Genomic DNA, 21,397 nt, shown 5'->3' on the forward strand with positions numbered 1-21,397 from the left:
ATTAGCATGCTAAGCTAGCTTAATGCTAATTTAGCTTATGACGTGGTACATCCAATCCTGGCAAAATAGATATCATCGGATTCGACATGATGCAAGGAATCGATAGACACCAATTTTATGATTTTGTGACAAACTGTTCACAAGTTACAGCCTCTTAGCCAATTTTGGGTTGACCTTGTTAAATTTGTGACATCATAACTTTTTTATTACAGTATAGCAAAAAAATCGGGAACAGTACTTTTATGCGGCTCGGTCCGAAGATCATTTGAGCAAATTTTGGACAATTTTGGACTAATTTTGAAGGAGGAGTAGCGAAAAAACTGTTTTACATTCGCTCCAATATGGCGGCCAGTCACATTGTTGGAAAATGACAAATGAGATATCGTCTAAATCGGCATAAACCAAGGAACATAATGTCATAAAGAACTCAAAATTTGAACAATATTTTCAAATGTTATAAGCGTTTTTTCAAAAAACAATGATATATCTGGAACACTAGGTGGCGCTGTGATCAAACTTCTCATGTCGCTTTAGGACATGGTGTCGGTCATCCCTACCAAATTGTGTGCTGATATGTCAAATAGTTTAAAAGATATTGCAATTTATGACAAAATTCAAAATGGCGGACACGTGGTACATCCCATCATGGCAAAATCGATATCCACGGATTCGGCATGACGCAAGGAATCCATAGATACCACAATTATGAATTTCTGACAAACTGTTCAAAAGTTATTGGCCAAAATAGCAATTTGTCATATCTCATGACCCGTAGGTGGCGCTATTCCCAACTTTGGCATGGGACCTCAGAACATGCTTCCGATGAAGTGTACCAATTTTCGTTTCGATTGATCAAACTTTGGCCGAGATACAGCCTCTTAGCCAATTTTGGGTGGACCTCGTTAAGTTTGCGACATTATAACTTTTTTTTTTCCAGTATAACAAAAAAATCGGGAACAGTACTTTTATGCGGCTCAGTCTGAAGATCATTTGAGTGCATGTTTGGAGAAAATTGGACAAAATTTGAAGGAGGAGTAGCGAAATAACTGAATACTGTACATTTCAAAATGGCCACTACTGTAATGGGCGGGGTCTTAATGTAAGGTATTGGTTGTGATCAGCATGATGAGTGGAATCAGGTGTACTAAGTTTCATGTCTCTAGATCAAAGGGTTCAAAAGTTATAACCATTTCAATGTTGAATTTTTGAACTGGTGGTGGCGCTATAGAGTTGGTCCTAGAGGGTCAAAAATTGGTGCAATTACTATTCATTAGCATCACTACAAGTGTGCCAAATTTCATCATTTTCCTATGTACGGTTCATAGGGCTGCCATAGACTTCCATTTGCGGAAGAAGAAGAAGAAGAATAATAATAATAAGAAAACTAACAGATACAATAGGTGCCTCTGCACCTTCGGTGCTTGGCCCCTAATAAGAAAACCAACAGATACAATAGGTGCCTCTGCACCTTCGGTGCTTGGCCCCTAATTAAAGCTGCAAGCAGCCTTACGGGGCCAAGCCTTCAATGGTTCCATGGGTTCAAAAAGTACTTAAAAATACTTTGCTTTCAAAACTTTAAAAGAAACTTTAATAACCAAAGTATTCTTACTCATTAACTTCTTACCTCACAAAAGAAATGAGATCATCCAGCTGCCGAGGTTCAGTAGTAAAAAAGAGAATGAACTCAAAATAAAGACTTTGCATATAAATGAAACACACGTTGTATTTAATAGGAAGAAAGAATAGTACAATGCGTTTCAGGATGATAAAGAAATTGAAATGACACAACTTTATAAAGTTGTAAGACAAAGGACTTGAACCCACAATCTCTGGGTCATATGCCTGTCACTCATTGAGCCCCTGGGAAGTCATGTGTTTCCATAGATGTAGAAGTTCCATAGTTCAAATGAGAATCAACTCAAAATGAAGATTTAGTATTTAAATGGACAGCATGTTACGTTTAATGAGTTTAGTTGATATTATTGTGATTCACTGTTAGGTGGTTGTCCTGCACCTTTAACAAATAAAGTTAGTCCAAGATTCAGTATATAGATCAATAAAATATTATTTTACAACATTAAGATTAACAGGTTCTTGTAAGAATCTTACAATTCTGGACTTTTGGTACTACTTAGGATATTGAACTGCACTAAAGGAGAGAATGTTTTGTTTTTGCATGTGGGTCCTAAAGTCTGGAGCAGGTTTCCTGATAATATTCACTATTCTGTCAAACATTCCTAGTTTAATTGTAGATTAAACACTTCTCTTTAAACAAGAATTCACGCAATGCATTTTATAATCTTGTAATTTTGTTATATTAGATCTAATACATATTTTTATGTTCTATTTTCAGTTTCTAAATTGTCATGGGCATATTAGATATTAGTTCATTAAGTTAATATTCAGAAAAAATACAAGTACTCCACAGCAACTCTAGGGGTCACTGTTTGACAAATGGAAATTTTGCATGGTGTGTCTTTGATGTAATACAACACTATTAACTAAAGCTTAAAACAATTATTGAACCTGGTCTTTAAACTGTAGAAGTTTGTCAGTTTATAAATCCATTAACACCATATACCTAGCCTCCCTTTGTTCTACTAATGGTCACAATTGTGACCTGACGAATAATCAAGTTTTTTGTATGGATTTTGATATATATTTTTGACGTAATTGTTAAAGATTGTTTAATATCCTTATGTATTCATACATGTTATCTCAGGGAAAAGAAATTGGAATTACATGGGTTAACTGCCATATGCAACTGTAACCTATATTTTTGCTACAAGTACATTACTTTGACAGTCATCTTTGATAATGTCTTGTACAATTAAGTTTTTTTTTTTATGCTGCCTAGAAACAATATTGTGAGAGGTGATAAAAATGTGAATTAAAAATAACTATTATTTTTAGTTTAAATACCATTTAGCACATTGGATAAAGTAAGCAAATTAGAGGGGGCCTTTGAAGTGATTTTAAAGCACCATTGTTGCATATTTAAATCTTTACAGAACAGAATACCAACCGTTTCTTTAGTTATTCACAATGACACTTATGGTTACACTACTTGCTTTTCCCAGTATGGTTTGTGAAACTAAACTTAGTGCCTAGTTAAGAATGGCTAGAAGAATGCACGCAACTTTCCAAATGTAAGATAAGCCCATGCAATAAAGGTCACATATTCCAAGAATTGACACACATTTGTTTTAATAAAAAAAAAAAAATACATTAAACAACATTTAACAAAGCTTTGCCATAAAAATGAAATAAAAATCAATCAGTAGCATTTCAGAACATAATGGACAAAATTAACCTAATTTCAATAGAAAACATGACTTAAATCAATATTTGCCATTCATTAAAAAAAAAAAAAAAAAAAAAAAAAACACCAATACCATCATTTCAATATATATACACACACACACACAACCATCTTAGTTGTGCATTTCAATACAAAGTCATTTTTGTATTATTTTTACAGCACTCTTCTTAGTCAAAGGTTTTTTAGCTGGTGTAATAGGAGGCGTTGTTGGCTCAGATGGTCTTTTAACTGGAGACTTGGGTTCTGGAGTGCTTTGTGTCTCTGTGACACAGAGGACAGGGTTGATTTCATCGATATTCACTTCAAATAAATCCTCATCACTGGGATGAGCGGATGAAGCGTTTTCAATATTGGTGACTTCCAAACAGTTATTATATGTTAAAGTCAGTTCATCGGAGGATAGAAAGAGTTCTTCTATATCTTGTGAATCACAAGTTGACAGTTCAAGTTCTGGTGCTATGAATTTTGACAAAGTTGAGTTCGAAACCGTAAGAGAAGTTATTTGACTGTCTTGATTTATCTCAATTATTCCATTGCATTTTGTTATATAGCTTTTTGTGTTCCGTAGAATTTTGCAAGTCGGGCAACGGTGAAATTGCTGTTTGATGTTGAATTGTTCTTGTGATTTGTGGCATTTTGGACATTGTTTTTTAATGTTTATTTGCACCCCTATTGGCTTTTGTTTCACCACTGTATTAGGTAGAGAGGGTTCTTTACTGATTTTAGGGCCTTGACCAGGTGGGAAAACTTGGTCCTGTGCAATAGGTTCCATGGTTGTTTTCAGGGTTGTTGTGAGGCTCTTAAGGCTGTTGTACAGTCTAGTTTTAAGATTGGTAAAGGTGTAGGAGTTACCTAGTTGGAGTTTTGAAACTTGGTTTTCCCAAAGAGTAAGTTGAATTTCTCCAGATGGATCTTGCAAGGAACATTCTTGGATCTCACAGTCTGTACCCCAGGCCTTTACAGTAGTTGCGTTGTTTAGCTTGCATACTGTTGCAGATATTTTAGTGATCTGAAAATTTAAAGAAAATCGTACATGTACAATCAAAAATATACATCAATAAACATGATTACAAGGGAAATGTATACAACTGCTGTTGTGGTCATAAGAAGAGGAAATAGCCAAACTTTTCCACACATTAACCAATTTGAAACGCATTAATCATGTTTGTAAAGCATCTAGCAAAGATAACTGAGAAGCAGAGTAATCTTTGCCTGTGCATCTGAAAAATCTTTCACATTTTAGCATTTTTTTGAACGTCAGGCTACTTTAAAATGTTTTTCTCCCCATAAAAACGATTTTGCACAATCTACAGAGGGCTAATATATGTGATTGTACTACTCTCCAGAGCATTACTACAACAAGTAAACAACCCTGTAGGCTATTTACACAGTGAGAAGGTTGAAAAAAAAACAGCTTACCAATTGTCGTGATCCCAGAGTTTTTGCTTCTTCTACAGTGAGTTTTTCTATCTCTTTTGGTGGTTTGTGGGGAAATGTAGATGTTGCGACTTCCACAGCAGTACTCCGATCACACTGAATGAAATATTCAGAATTATTGAGGCCTAAAGAATGAAAAAAGTGAGAATTGATATGGGCTTGTTTGTACAATGAATTTGAAAGGAATACGATTACTGAAAGTTTATCAGATAGAAAACAGGATTAAATAGCTAGACTACCACTTACTTGGCTTTTTTGTTATGTTTGACAGTTTAACCGCTGTCCGATTTAATGCTAATGTTGTCCAAGTTTGATGTTTTTCGTGCGCAAAGATGACAGCTTGGTGATATTCACTGCGACCTGTTTGCAAAGTTGCATTAAAAAACTTTGAGTTTGTTCTAGACAGTTGCACTCTGGAAACTGCATGAATGTAAACATAAATGCAGTTGTCAGATTCACTGGTCTCTGGTCTATTTAAATATTTGTTCATTTTTGCTGTTGCATGAAAAAAGAGGTTTGCAAGTGGTGTGATTTATAGTAGATTAGGCCTACTAGAACAGAAATTGACAATGCTTGGTATGCAATTAACAAACGATTCAATTAGGGTGATTGCAGGAATTAGTAATACATTCATCAAATTGCTGAGTTAATCATTTTAGAATTGGGAAGCTTGGTTTAGTGGAGGCAAGAAATGGATCTGAAAGTCTGCTGGAAATAATTGAAAGGTAAATTTACTTGTATAATGCCTTTTAGGGATGGAGAAATGAAGCCTCTTGAACTTAATTAAGCTTTACTCTGATTGTTTTGGGAAAATATTCAAAGCATCAGGAGCAGCAATAAACCTGGAGTGCAGCTCTGTGTATAATGATAGTGTATTGTTTGATGTGTAATGATATTTTGTTGCTTATTTGAGAATAAATAATTGTATACATTATGTAAATTCTTTAGGTTAGCTTTTACTAGTCTTTTTGGCAATATACCTCAACTAATTGATGTTGATCCAAATAATGTACTGTTAGAATAGTAACTATTTGTAATTTAACATTCATGTAGTAACTAATTAACTTCTATTTACAATTACAATTTATTTTTTAAAACAATTCTTAATGTTAGATAATACAAAAATGTTCATGTATTTTAATGTGATTTTATGGTTTACTATTATGATAAAATTACTTTTATTTATTGTCCACATGACGAGAAGGAAAAACTGATATTCAAGTCACTAAGTAAGTCTAATGTTTATGGGACTTAAAATAATTAAAAGATATGCATATGTACACATTCAAATGTTTAATGTCAGATCAGTTAATATTGTGGAGTTGGTCAAACCATTTCTTGTATGGAATTGAAAGTATTCTTTACTATATACTTTGCAATAAAATGTTGCCAGTGGTTGATCAATTGAATAGGCATTTGTGTTCTGTTTGAAGCTTTATGTATTTAACTTGAAATGTAAAAAAGGCAGCACAATTTAAAAAAATAGAGGTTTACCTAGACCACCACAAACATCTTATCATACCCTTCTGCTCTCCAGTTCACTACTTTACACACAATGCACAAACACATATATGAAGTTGAGAATTAACACATGGAGGCAAAAAAAAAAAGAGGATACGACTATACATAGGAAGAAAACAACCAATTTATGTAACTGCTTACAATGCAATTAGAATAGTTGAAAGTCAATGACTGCTCATTTGTTCACAAACCTTTCTGGATATTTAAGACTTCAGGTAAGAATCAACATAGAATGAACAAAAACACATTTCTAATCCCAAAAGAAAGATTACAACAATGCTTATCTGGATAATAAAGGAATTGAAATGACAACTTAACACATTTTTTTTTTAAATTAAAGTTGTCCCACATGGGGCTTGAACCCACTATCTCTGGGTCAGATATCTGTCACTCATCTCATTGCACCACTTGGAAGTTGTGTTTTGGCCAAGATGCAGAAGATCCATAGTTCAAGTGAGAAGCAACTCAAAATGAAGAATTTTTAAATAAATTATCTGTGTGTTCTATTCTACTAGCTCCTTCACCTGGAACAGAAGCAACTTGTCCACCACTTAAAGCCTTATGGTTTAGCCTGATAACTGAAGAGCCACATTAGAAAGAATGGCATCTGGCTAGCATGCTAACCAATTAGTATGCTAAGCTAACTAAGATAAGGCAACAAACACAGGCTAGATCAACTGCAGAGAGGAAGATCTTTGGTATGGGGGCTACTATCAAAAACCTGTTCATCATTTCTGTGCAGCTCGGTCCAAAGATCATCTGATCACACGTTGGACTACTCACTACAAGTGTTTCATAATCAATTAATTTCATAATACACAATTTTAAAGTTGTCCCACACGGGACTCGAACCCACTATCTATGGGTTAGATGCCTGTCACTCATCTCGTTGAGCCACTTGCCAGACATGCATCCACACAGCTGCCGAAATTCAATATTTTCAAGAGAGAATCAAGTCAAAATTAAGAATTTTGAAGTAAATGGAGAACATTTTGTATTTAAAAAGTTTAGATTAAATCATCCAAAATTGGTCAGATTACTACTCATTACCATCACTACAAGTGTGCCAATTTTCTAACTTGTGGTTCATAGGGCTGCCATTGACTACCCTTCTGGAAGAAGAACAACAATGAATTGGACGTAAAAGCACTGCATGTTGTGTGTGGCAGCTTCAGATGAGATCATTCTTATGCACAATGCCTGGAACAGATGCAACTTCTGCATCTTTTCCTGCCACAGTACCTCATGCGGTCTGGGCACATGTCACACTGAGTGGCGAACCCACGACGCTGAACATCGGGATCCGTGGTGTAACACGTTGAGCTAATCACTCATGCACGTTCACCAGCCTGCTGAGTAGAGGTTTCAGTGTGAGAATGAGTTCACAAAAAGTTCCATGACATGTTAACCAGATAAGCATGCTAAGCTAGCTTAATGCTAATTTAGCTTATAACGTGGTACATCCAATCCTGGCAAAATAGATATCGTCGGATTTGACATGATGCAAGGAATCGATAGACACCAATTTTATGATTTTTTGACAAACTGTTCACAAGTTACAGCCTCTGAACCAATGTTGGGTCGACCTTGTTAAATTTGCGACATCATAACTTTTTTTTTTCCAGTATAGCAAAAAAATCGGGAACAGTACTTCTGTGCGGCTCGGTCCGAAGATCATTTGAGCAAATTTTGGACAATTTTGGACAAATTTTGAAGGAGGAGTAGCGAAAAAACTGTTTTACATTCGCTCCAATATGGCGGCCAGTCACATTGTTGGAAAATAGCATATGAGATATCGTTGAAATCGGCATAAGCCAAGGAATATATTGACATAAAGAAATCAAATTTCAAGCAATGATAGCAAAAGTTATAAGCGTTTTTTCAAAAAACAATGATATCTCTGGAACACTAGGTGGCGCTGTGATCAAAATTCTCATGTACCTTCGGGCCATGCTAATGATGATCCATACCAAATGTGGTGAGGAAATTTCAAATAGTTTAAAAGATATTGCAAATTATGACAAAATTCAAAATGGCGGACACGTGGTACATCCCATCATGGCAAAATCGATATCCACGGATTCGGCATGATGCAAGGAATCCATAGATACCACAATTATGAATTTCTGACAAACTGTTCAAAAGTTATTGGCCAAAATATCAATTTGTCATATCTCATGACCCGTAGGTGGCGCTATTCCCAACTTTGGTATGGGACCTCAGAACATGCTTCCGATGAAGTGTACCAATTTTCGTTTCGATTGATCAAACTTTGGCCGAGATACAGCCTCTTAGCCAATTTTGGGTGGACCTCGTTAAGTTTGCGACATTATAACTTTTTTTTTCCAGTATAACAAAAAAATCGGGAACAGTACTTTTATGCGGCTCAGTCTGAAGATCATTTGAGTGCATGTTTGGAGAAAATTGGACAAAATTTGAAGGAGGAGTAGCGAAATAACTGAATACTGTACATTTCAAAATGGCCACTACTGTAATGGGCGGGGTCTTAATGTAAGGTATTGGTTGTGATCAGCATGATGAGTGGAATCAGGTGTACTAAGTTTCATGTCTCTAGATCAAAGGGTTCAAAAGTTATAACCATTTCAATGTTGAATTTTTGAACTGCTGGTGGCGCTATAGAGTTGGTCCTAGAGGGTCAAAAATTGGTCCAATTACTATTCACTAGCATCACTACAAGTGTGCCAAATTTCATCATTTTCCTACTTACGGTTCATAGGGCTGCCATAGACTCCCATTCACGGAATAATAATAATAATAAGATTAAAGCTGCAAGCAGCCTTACGGGGCCAAGCCTTCAATGGTTCCATGGGTTCAAAAAGTACTTAAAAATACTTTGCTTTCCAAACTTTAAAAGAAACTTTAATAACCAAAGTATTCTTACTTATTAACTTCTTACCTCACAAAAGAAATGAGATCATCCAGCTGCCGAGGTTCAGTAGTAAAAAAGAGAATGGACTCAAAATAAAGACTTTGCATATAAATGAAACACACGTTGTATTTAATAGGAAGAAAGAATAGTACAATGCTTTTCAGTATGATAAAGAAATTGAAATGACACAACTTTATAAAGTTGTAAGACAAAGGACTTGAACCCACAATCTCTGGGTCATATGCCTGTCACTCATTGAGCCCCTGGGAAGTCATGTGTTTCCATAGATGTAGAAGTTCCATAGTTCAAATGAGAAATAACTCAAAATGAAGATTTAGTATTTAAATGGACAGCATGTTACGTTTAATGAGTTTAGTTGATATTATTGTGATTCACTGTTAGGTGGTTGTCCTGCACCTTTAACAAATAAAGTTAGTCCAAGATGCAGTATATAGATCAATAAAATATTATTTTACAACATTAAGATTAACAGGTTCTTGTAAGAATCTTACAATTCTGGACTTTTGGTACTACTTAGGATATTGAACTGCACTAAAGGAGAGAATGTTTTGTTTTTGCATGTGGGTCCTAAAGTCTGGAGCAGGTTTCCTGATAATATTCACTATTCTGTCAAACATTCCTAGTTTAATTGTAGATTAAACACTTCTCTTTAAACAAGAATTCACGCAATGCATTTTATAATCTTGTAATTTTGTTATATTAGATCTAATACATATATTTTTATGTTCTATTTTCAGTTTCTAAATTGTCATGGGCATATTAGATATTAGGTCATTAAGTTAATATTCAGAAAAAATACAAGTACTCCACAGCGACTCTAGGGGTCACTGTTTGACAAATGGAAATTTTGCATGGTGTGTCTTTGATGTAATACAACACTATTAACTAAAGCTTAAAACAATTATTGAACCTGGTCTTTAAACTGTAGAAGTTTGTCAGTTTATAAATCCATTAACACCATATACCTAGCCTCCCTTTGTTCTACTAATGGTCACAATTGTGACCTGACGAATAATCAAGTTTTTTGTATGGATTTTGAGATATATTTTTGACGTAATTGTTAAAGATTGTTTAATATCCTTATGTATTCATACATGTTATCTCAGGGAAAAGAAATTGGAATTACATGGGTTAACTGCCATATGCAACTGTAACCTATATTTTTGCTACAAGTACATTACTTTGACAGTCATCTTTGATAATGTCTTGTACAATTAAGTTTTTTTTTTTTATGCTGCCTAGAAACAATATTGTGAGAGGTGATAAAAATGTGAATTAAAAATAACGATTATTTTTAGTTTAAATACCATTTAGCACATTGGATAAAGTAAGCAAATTAGAGGGGGCCTTTGAAGTGATTTTAAAGCACCATTGTTGCATATTTAAATCTTTACAGAACAGAATACCAACCGTTTCTTTAGTTATTCACAATGACACTTATGGTTACACTACTTGCTTTTCCCAGTATGGTTTGTGAAACTAAACTTAGTGCCTAGTTAAGAATGGCTAGAAGAATGCACGCAACTTTCCAAATGCAAGATAAGCCCATGCAATAAAGGTCACATATTCCAAGAATTGACACACATTTGTTTTAATAAAAAAAAAAATACATTAAACAACATTTAACAAAGCTTTGCCATAAAAATGAAATAAAAATCAATCAGTAGCATTTCAGAACATAATGGACAAAATTAACCTAATTTCAATAGAAAACATGACTTAAATCAATATTTGCCATTCATTAAAAAAAAAAAAAAAAAAAAAAACACCAATACCATCATTTCAATATATATACACACACACACACACAACCATCTTAGTTGTGCATTTCAATACAAAGTCATTTTTGTATTATTTTTACAGCACTCTTCTTAGTCAAAGGTTTTTTAGCTGGTGTAATAGGAGGCGTTGTTGGCTCAGATGGTCTTTTAACTGGAGACTTGGGTTCTGGAGTGCTTTGTGTCTCTGTGACACAGAGGACAGGGTTGATTTCATCGATATTCACTTCAAATAAATCCTCATCACTGGGATGAGCGGATGAAGCGTTTTCAATATTGGTGACTTCCAAACAGTTATTATATGTTAAAGTCAGTTCATCGGAGGATAGAAAGAGTTCTTCTATATCTTGTGAATCACAAGTTGACAGTTCAAGTTCTGGTGCTATGAATTTTGACAAAGTTGAGTTCGAAACCGTAAGAGAAGTTATTTGACTGTCTTGATTTATCTCAATTATTCCATTGCATTTTGTTATATAGCTTTTTGTGTTCCGTAGAATTTTGCAAGTCGGGCAACGGTGAAATTGCTGTTTGATGTTGAATTGTTCTTGTGATTTGTGGCATTTTGGACATTGTTTTTTAATGTTTATTTGCACCCCTATTGGCTTTTGTTTCACCACTGTATTAGGTAGAGAGGGTTCTTTACTGATTTTAGGGCCTTGACCAGGTGGGAAAACTTGGTCCTGTGCAATAGGTTCCATGGTTGTTTTCAGGGTTGTTGTGAGGCTCTTAAGGCTGTTGTACAGTCTAGTTTTAAGATTGGTAAAGGTGTAGGAGTTACCTAGTTGCAGTTTTGAAACTTGGTTTTCCCAAAGAGTAAGTTGAATTTCTCCAGATGGATCTTGCAAGGAACATTCTTGGATCTCACAGTCTGTACCCCAGGCCTTTACAGTAGTTGCGTTGTTTAGCTTGCATACTGTTGCAGATATTTTAGTGATCTGAAAATTTAAAGAAAATCGTACATGTACAATCAAAAATATACATCAATAAACATGATTACAAGGGAAATGTATACAACTGCTGTTGTGGTCATAAGAAGAGGAAATAGCCAAACTTTTCCACACATTAACCAATTTGAAACGCATTAATCATGTTTGTAAAGCATCTAGCAAAGATAACTGAGAAGCAGAGTAATCTTTGCCTGTGCATCTGAAAAATCTTTCACATTTTAGCATTTTTTTGAACGTCAGGCTACTTTAAAATGTTTTTCTCCCCATAAAAACGATTTTGCACAATCTACAGAGGGCTAATATATGTGATTGTACTACTCTCCAGAGCATTACTACAACAAGTAAACAACCCTGTAGGCTATTTACACAGTGAGAAGGTTGAAAAAAAAACAGCTTACCAATTGTCGTGATCCCAGAGTTTTTGCTTCTTCTACAGTGAGTTTTTCTATCTCTTTTGGTGGTTTGTGGGGAAATGTAGATGTTGCGACTTCCACAGCAGTACTCCGATCACACTGAATGAAATATTCAGAATTATTGAGGCCTAAAGAATGAAAAAAGTGAGAATTGATATGGGCTTGTTTGTACAATGAATTTGAAAGGAATACGATTACTGAAAGTTTATCAGATAGAAAACAGGATTAAATAGCTAGACTACCACTTACTTGGCTTTTTTGTTATGTTTGACAGTTTAACCGCTGTCCGATTTAATGCTAATGTTGTCCAAGTTTGATGTTTTTCGTGCGCAAAGATGACAGCTTGGTGATATTCACTGCGACCTGTTTGCAAAGTTGCATTAAAAAACTTTGAGTTTGTTCTAGACAGTTGCACTCTGGAAACTGCATGAATGTAAACATAAATGCAGTTGTCAGATTCACTGGTCTCTGGTCCATTTAAATATTTGTTCATTTTTGCTGTTGCATGAAAAAAGAGGTTTGCAAGTGGTGTGATTTATAGTAGATTAGGCCTACTAGAACAGAAATTGACAATGCTTGGTATGCAATTAACAAACGATTCAATTAGGGTGATTGCAGGAATTAGTAATACATTCATCAAATTGCTGAGTTAATCATTTTAGAATTGGGAAGCTTGGTTTAGTGGAGGCAAGAAATGGATCTGAAAGTCTGCTGGAAATAATTGAAAGGTAAATTTACTTGTATAATGCCTTTTAGGGATGGAGAAATGAAGCCTCTTGAACTTAATTAAGCTTTACTCTGATTGTTTTGGGAAAATATTCAAAGCATCAGGAGCAGCAATAAACCTGGAGTGCAGCTTTGTGTATAATGATAGTGTATTGTTTGATGTGTAATGATATTTTGTTGCTTATTTGAGAATAAATAATTGTATACATTATGTAAATTCTTTAGGTTAGCTTTTACTAGTCTTTTTGGCAATATACCTCAACTAATTGATGTTGATCCAAATAATGTACTGTTAGAATAGTAACTATTTGTAATTTAACATTCATGTAGTAACTAATTAACTTCTATTTACAATTACAATTTATTTTTTAAAACAATTCTTAATGTTAGATAATACAAAAATGTTCATGTATTTTAATGTGATTTTATGGTTTACTATTATGATAAAATTACTTTTATTTATTGTCCACATGACGAGAAGGAAAAACTGATATTCAAGTCACTAAGTAAGTCTAATGTTTATGGGACTTAAAATAATTAAAAGATATGCATATGTACACATTCAAATGTTTAATGTCAGATCAGTTAATATTGTGGAGTTGGTCAAACCATTTCTTGTATGGAATTGAAAGTATTCTTTACTATATACTTTGCAATAAAATGTTGCCAGTGGTTGATCAATTGAATAGGCATTTGTGTTCTGTTTGAAGCTTTATGTATTTAACTTGAAATGTAAAAAAGGCAGCACAATTTAAAAAAATAGAGGTTTACCTAGACCACCACAAACATCTTATCATACCCTTCTGCTCTCCAGTTCACTACTTTACACACAATGCACAAACACATATATGAAGTTGAGAATTAACACATGGAGGCAAAAAAAAAAAAGAGGATACGACTATACATAGGAAGAAAACAACCAATTTATGTAACTGCTTACAATGCAATTAGAATAGTTGAAAGTCAATGACTGCTCATTTGTTCACAAACCTTTCTGGATATTTAAGACTTCAGGTAAGAATCAACATAGAATGAACAAAAACACATTTCTAATCCCAAAAGAAAGATTACAACAATGCTTATCTGGATAATAAAGGAATTGAAATGACAACTTAACACATTTTTTTTTTAAATTAAAGTTGTCCCACATGGGGCTTGAACCCACTATCTCTGGGTCAGATATCTGTCACTCATCTCATTGCACCACTTGGAAGTTGTGTTTTGGCCAAGATGCAGAAGATCCATAGTTCAAGTGAGAAGCAACTCAAAATGAAGAATTTTTAAATAAATTATCTGTGTGTTCTATTCTACTAGCTCCTTCACCTGGAACAGAAGCAACTTGTCCACCACTTAAAGCCTTATGGTTTAGCCTGATAACTGAAGAGCCACATTAGAAAGAATGGCATCTGGCTAGCATGCTAACCAATTAGTATGCTAAGCTAACTAAGATAAGGCAACAAACACAGGCTAGGTCAACTGCAGAGAGGAAGATCTTTGGTATGGGGGCTACTATCAAAAACCTGTTCATCATTTCTGTGCAGCTCGGTCCAAAGATCATCTGATCACACGTTGGACTACTCACTACAAGTGTTTCATAATCAATTAATTTCATAATACACAATTTTAAAGTTGTCCCACACGGGACTCGAACCCACTATCTATGGGTTAGATGCCTGTCACTCATCTCGTTGAGCCACTTGCCAGACATGCATCTACACAGCTGCCGAAATTCAATATTTTCAAGAGAGAATCAAGTCAAAATTAAGAATTTTGAAGTAAATGGAGAACATTTTGTATTTAAAAAGTTTAGATTAAATCATCCAAAATTGGTCAGATTACTACTCATTACCATCACTACAAGTGTGCCAATTTTCTAACTTGTGGTTCATAGGGCTGCCATTGACTACCCTTCTGGAAGAAGAACAACAATGAATTGGACGTAAAAGCACTGCATGTTGTGTGTGGCAGCTTCAGATGAGATCATTCTTATGCACAATGCCTGGAACAGATGCAACTTCTGCATCTTTTCCTGCCACAGTACCTCATGCGGTCTGGGCACATGTCACACTGAGTGGCGAACCCACGACGCTGAACATCGGGATCCGTGGTGTAACACGTTGAGCTAATCACTCATGCACGTTCACCAGCCTGCTGAGTAGAGGTTTCAGTGTGAGAATGAGTTCACAAAAAGTTCCATGACATGTTAACCAGATAAGCATGCTAAGCTAGCTTAATGCTAATTTAGCTTATAACGTGGTACATCCAATCCTGGCAAAATAGATATCGTCGGATTCGACATGATGCAAGGAATCGATAGACACCAATTTTATGATTTTGTGACAAACTGTTCACAAGTTACAGCCTCTTAGCCAATTTTGGGTTGACCTTGTTAAATTTGTGACATCATAACTTTTTTATTACAGTATAGCAAAAAAATCGGGAACAGTACTTTTATGCGGCTCGGTCCGAAGATCATTTGAGCAAATTTTGGACAATTTTGGACAAATTTTGAAGGAGGAGTAGCGAAAAAACTGTTTTACATTCGCTCCAATATGGCGGCCAGTCACATTGTTGGAAAATGACAAATGAGATATCGTCTAAATCGGCATAAACCAAGGAACATAATGTCATAAAGAACTCAAAATTTGAACAATATTTTCAAATGTTATAAGCGTTTTTTCAAAAAACAATGATATATCTGGAACACTAGGTGGCGCTGTGATCAAACTTCTCATGTCGCTTTAGGACATGGTGTCGGTCATCCCTACCAAATTGTGTGCTGATATGTCAAATAGTTTAAAAGATATTGCAATTTATGACAAAATTCAAAATGGCGGACACGTGGTACATCCCATCATGGCAAAATCGATATCCACGGATTCGGCATGACGCAAGGAATCCATAGATACCACAATTATGAATTTCTGACAAACTGTTCAAAAGTTATTGGCCAAAATAGCAATTTGTCATATCTCATGACCCGTAGGTGGCGCTATTCCCAACTTTGGCATGGGACCTCAGAACATGCTTCCGATGAAGAGTACCAATTTTCGTTTCGATTGATCAAACTTTGGCCGAGATACAGCCTCTTAGCCAATTTTGGGTGGACCTCGTTAAGTTTGCGACATTATAACTTTTTTTTTTCCAGTATAACAAAAAAATCGGGAACAGTACTTTTATGCGGCTCAGTCTGAAGATCATTTGAGTGCATGTTTGGAGAAAATTGGACAAAATTTGAAGGAGGAGTAGCGAAATAACTGAATACTGTACATTTCAAAATGGCCACTACTGTAATGGGCGGGGTCTTAATGTAAGGTATTGGTTGTGATCAGCATGATGAGTGGAATCAGGTGTACTAAGTTTCATGTCTCTAGATCAAAGGGTTCAAAAGTTATAACCATTTCAATGTTGAATTTTTGAACTGGTGGTGGCGCTATAGAGTTGGTCCTAGAGGGTCAAAAATTGGTCCAATTACTATTCATTAGCATCACTACAAGTGTGCCAAATTTCATCATTTTCCTATGTACGGTTCATAGGGCTGCCATAGACTCCCATTCACGGAATAATAATAATAATAATAAGAAAACCAACAGATACAATAGGTGCCTCTGCACCTTCGGTGCTTGGCCCCTAAAAACCAACAGATACAATAGGTGCCTCTGCACCTTCGGTGCTTGGCCCCTAATTAAAGCTGCAAGCAGCCTTACGGGGCCAAGCCTTCAATGGTTCCATGGGTTCAAAAAGTACTTAAAAATACTTTGCTTTCCAAACTTTAAAAGAAACTTTAATAACCAAAGTATTCTTACTTATTAACTTCTTACCTCACAAAAGAAATGAGATCATCCAGCTGCCGAGGTTCAGTAGTAAAAAAGAGAATGGACTCAAAATAAAGACTTTGCATATAAATGAAACACACGTTGTATTTAATAGGAAGAAAGAATAGTACAATGCTTTTCAGTATGATAAAGAAATTGAAATGACACAACTTTATAAAGTTGTAAGACAAAGGACTTGAACCCACAATCTCTGGGTCATATGCCTGTCACTCATTGAGCCCCTGGGAAGTCATGTGTTTCCATAGATGTAGAAGTTCCATAGTTCAAATGAGAATCAACTCAAAATGAAGATTTAGTATTTAAATGGACAGCATGTTACGTTTAATGAGTTTAGTTGATATTATTGTGATTCACTGTTAGGTGGTTGTCCTGCACCTTTAACAAATAAAGTTAGTCCAAGATGCAGTATATAGATCAATAAAATATTATTTTACAACATTAAGATTAACAGGTTCTTGTAAGAATCTTACAATTCTGGACTTTTGGTACTACTTAGGATATTGAACTGCACTAAAGGAGAGAATGTTTTGTTTTTGCATGTGGGTCCTAAAGTCTGGAGCAGGTTTCCTGATAATATTCACTATTCTGTCAAACATTCCTAGTTTAATTGTAGATTAAACACTTCTCTTTAAACAAGAATTCACGCAATGCATTTTATAATCTTGTAATTTTGTTATATTAGATCTAATACATATTTTTATGTTCTATTTTCAGTTTCTAAATTGTCATGGGCATATTAGATATTAGTTCATTAAGTTAATATTCAGAAAAAATACAAGTACTCCACAGCAACTCTAGGGGTCACTGTTTGACAAATGGAAATTTTGCATGGTGTGTCTTTGATGTAATACAACACTATTAACTAAAGCTTAAAACAATTATTGAACCTGGTCTTTAAACTGTAGAAGTTTGTCAGTTTATAAATCCATTAACACCATATACCTAGCCTCCCTTTGTTCTACTAATGGTCACAATTGTGACCTGACGAATAATCAAGTTTTTTGTATGGATTTTGAGATATATTTTTGACGTAATTGTTAAAGATTGTTTAATATCCTTATGTATTCATACATGTTATCTCAGGGAAAAGAAATTGGAATTACATGGGTTAACTGCCATATGCAACTGTAACCTATATTTTTGCTACAAGTACATTACTTTGACAGTCATCTTTGATAATGTCTTGTACAATTAAGTTTTTTTTTTTATGCTGCCTAGAAACAATATTGTGAGAGGTGATAAAAATGTGAATTAAAAATAACTATTATTTTTAGTTTAAATACCATTTAGCACATTGGATAAAGTAAGCAAATTAGAGGGGGCCTTTGAAGTGATTTTAAAGCACCATTGTTGCATATTTAAATCTTTACAGAACAGAATACCAACCGTTTCTTTAGTTATTCACAATGACACTTATGGTTACACTACTTGCTTTTCCCAGTATGGTTTGTGAAACTAAACTTAGTGCCTAGTTAAGAATGGCTAGAAGAATGCACGCAACTTTCCAAATGTAAGATAAGCCCATGCAATAAAGGTCACATATTCCAAGAATTGACACACATTTGTTTTAATAAAAAAAAAAAAATACATTAAACAACATTTAACAAAGCTTTGCCATAAAAATGAAATAAAAATCAATCAGTAGCATTTCAGAACATAATGGACAAAATTAACCTAATTTCAATAGAAAACATGACTTAAATCAATATTTGCCATTCATTAAAAAAAAAAAAAAAAAAAAAAAAACACCAATACCATCATTTCAATATATATACACACACACACACAACCATCTTAGTTGTGCATTTCAATACAAAGTCATTTTTGTATTATTTTTACAGCACTCTTCTTAGTCAAAGGTTTTTTAGCTGGTGTAATAGGAGGCGTTGTTGGCTCAGATGGTCTTTTAACTGGAGACTTGGGTTCTGGAGTGCTTTGTGTCTCTGTGACACAGAGGACAGGGTTGATTTCATCGATATTCACTTCAAATAAATCCTCATCACTGGGATGAGCGGATGAAGCGTTTTCAATATTGGTGACTTCCAAACAGTTATTATATGTTAAAGTCAGTTCATCGGAGGATAGAAAGAGTTCTTCTATATCTTGTGAATCACAAGTTGACAGTTCAAGTTCTGGTGCTATGAATTTTGACAAAGTTGAGTTCGAAACCGTAAGAGAAGTTATTTGACTGTCTTGATTTATCTCAATTATTCCATTGCATTTTGTTATATAGCTTTTTGTGTTCCGTAGAATTTTGCAAGTCGGGCAACGGTGAAATTGCTGTTTGATGTTGAATTGTTCTTGTGATTTGTGGCATTTTGGACATTGTTTTTTAATGTTTATTTGCACCCCTATTGGCTTTTGTTTCACCACTGTATTAGGTAGAGAGGGTTCTTTACTGATTTTAGGGCCTTGACCAGGTGGGAAAACTTGGTCCTGTGCAATAGGTTCCATGGTTGTTTTCAGGGTTGTTGTGAGGCTCTTAAGGCTGTTGTACAGTCTAGTTTTAAGATTGGTAAAGGTGTAGGAGTTACCTAGTTGCAGTTTTGAAACTTGGTTTTCCCAAAGAGTAAGTTGAATTTCTCCAGATGGATCTTGCAAGGAACATTCTTGGATCTCACAGTCTGTACCCCAGGCCTTTACAGTAGTTGCGTTGTTTAGCTTGCATACTGTTGCAGATATTTTAGTGATCTGAAAATTTAAAGAAAATCGTACATGTACAATCAAAAATATACATCAATAAACATGATTACAAGGGAAATGTATACAACTGCTGTTGTGGTCATAAGAAGAGGAAATAGCCAAACTTTTCCACACATTAACCAATTTGAAACGCATTAATCATGTTTGTAAAGCATCTAGCAAAGATAACTGAGAAGCAGAGTAATCTTTGCCTGTGCATCTGAAAAATCTTTCACATTTTAGCATTTTTTTGAACGTCAGGCTACTTTAAAATGTTTTTCTCCCCATAAAAACGATTTTGCACAATCTACAGAGGGCTAATATATGTGATTGTACTACTCTCCAGAGCATTACTACAACAAGTAAACAACCCTGTAGGCTATTTACACAGTGAGAAGGTTGAAAAAAAAACAGCTTACCAATTGTCGTGATCCCAGAGTTTTTGCTTCTTCTACAGTGAGTTTTTCTATCTCTTTTGGTGGTTTGTGGGGAAATGTAGATGTTGCGACTTCCACAGCAGTACTCCGATCACACTGAATGAAATATTCAGAATTATTGAGGCCTAAAGAATGAAAAAAGTGAGAATTGATATGGGCTTGTTTGTACAATGAATTTGAAAGGAATACGATTACTGAAAGTTTATCAGATAGAAAACAGGATTAAATAGCTAGACTACCACTTACTTGGCTTTTTTGTTATGTTTGACAGTTTAACCGCTGTCCGATTTAATGCTAATGTTGTCCAAGTTTGATGTTTTTCGTGCGCAAAGATGACAGCTTGGTGATATTCACTGCGACCTGTTTGCAAAGTTGCATTAAAAAACTTTGAGTTTGTTCTAGACAGTTGCACTCTGGAAACTGCATGAATGTAAACATAAATGCAGTTGTCAGATTCACTGGTCTCTGGTCTATTTAAATATTTGTTCATTTTTGCTGTTGCATGAAAAAAGAGGTTTGCAAGTGGTGTGATTTATAGTAGATTAGGCCTACTAGAACAGAAATTGACAATGCTTGGTATGCAATTAACAAACGATTCAATTAGGGTGATTGCAGGAATTAGTAATACATTCATCAAATTGCTGAGTTAATCATTTTAGAATTGGGAAGCTTGGTTTAGTGGAGGCAAGAAATGGATCTGAAAGTCTGCTGGAAATAATTGAAAGGTAAATTTACTTGTATAATGCCTTTTAGGGATGGAGAAATGAAGCCTCTTGAACTTAATTAAGCTTTACTCTGATTGTTTTGGGAAAATATTCAAAGCATCAGGAGCAGCAATAAACCTGGAGTGCAGCTCTGTGTATAATGATAGTGTATTGTTTGATGTGTAATGATATTTTGTTGCTTATTTGAGAATAAATAATTGTATACATTATGTAAATTCTTTAGGTTAGCTTTTACTAGTCTTTTTGGCAATATACCTCAACTAATTGATGTTGATCCAAATAATGTACTGTTAGAATAGTAACTATTTGTAATTTAACATTCATGTAGTAACTAATTAACTTCTATTTACAATTACAATTTATTTTTTAAAACAATTCTTAATGTTAGATAATACAAAAATGTTCATGTATTTTAATGTGATTTTATGGTTTACTATTATGATAAAATTACTTTTATTTATTGTCCACATGACGAGAAGGAAAAACTGATATTCAAGTCACTAAGTAAGTCTAATGTTTATGGGACTTAAAATAATTAAAAGATATGCATATGTACACATTCAAATGTTTAATGTCAGATCAGTTAATATTGTGGAGTTGGTCAAACCATTTCTTGTATGGAATTGAAAGTATTCTTTACTATATACTTTGCAATAAAATGT

The sequence above is a fragment of the Rhinichthys klamathensis genome, unplaced genomic scaffold (genome assembly GCF_029890125.1).
Source record: "Rhinichthys klamathensis goyatoka isolate OS25496 unplaced genomic scaffold, OSU_Roscu_1.1 h1tg000595l_1, whole genome shotgun sequence".
Classification (NCBI taxonomy): Eukaryota; Metazoa; Chordata; class Actinopteri; order Cypriniformes; family Leuciscidae; genus Rhinichthys; species Rhinichthys klamathensis.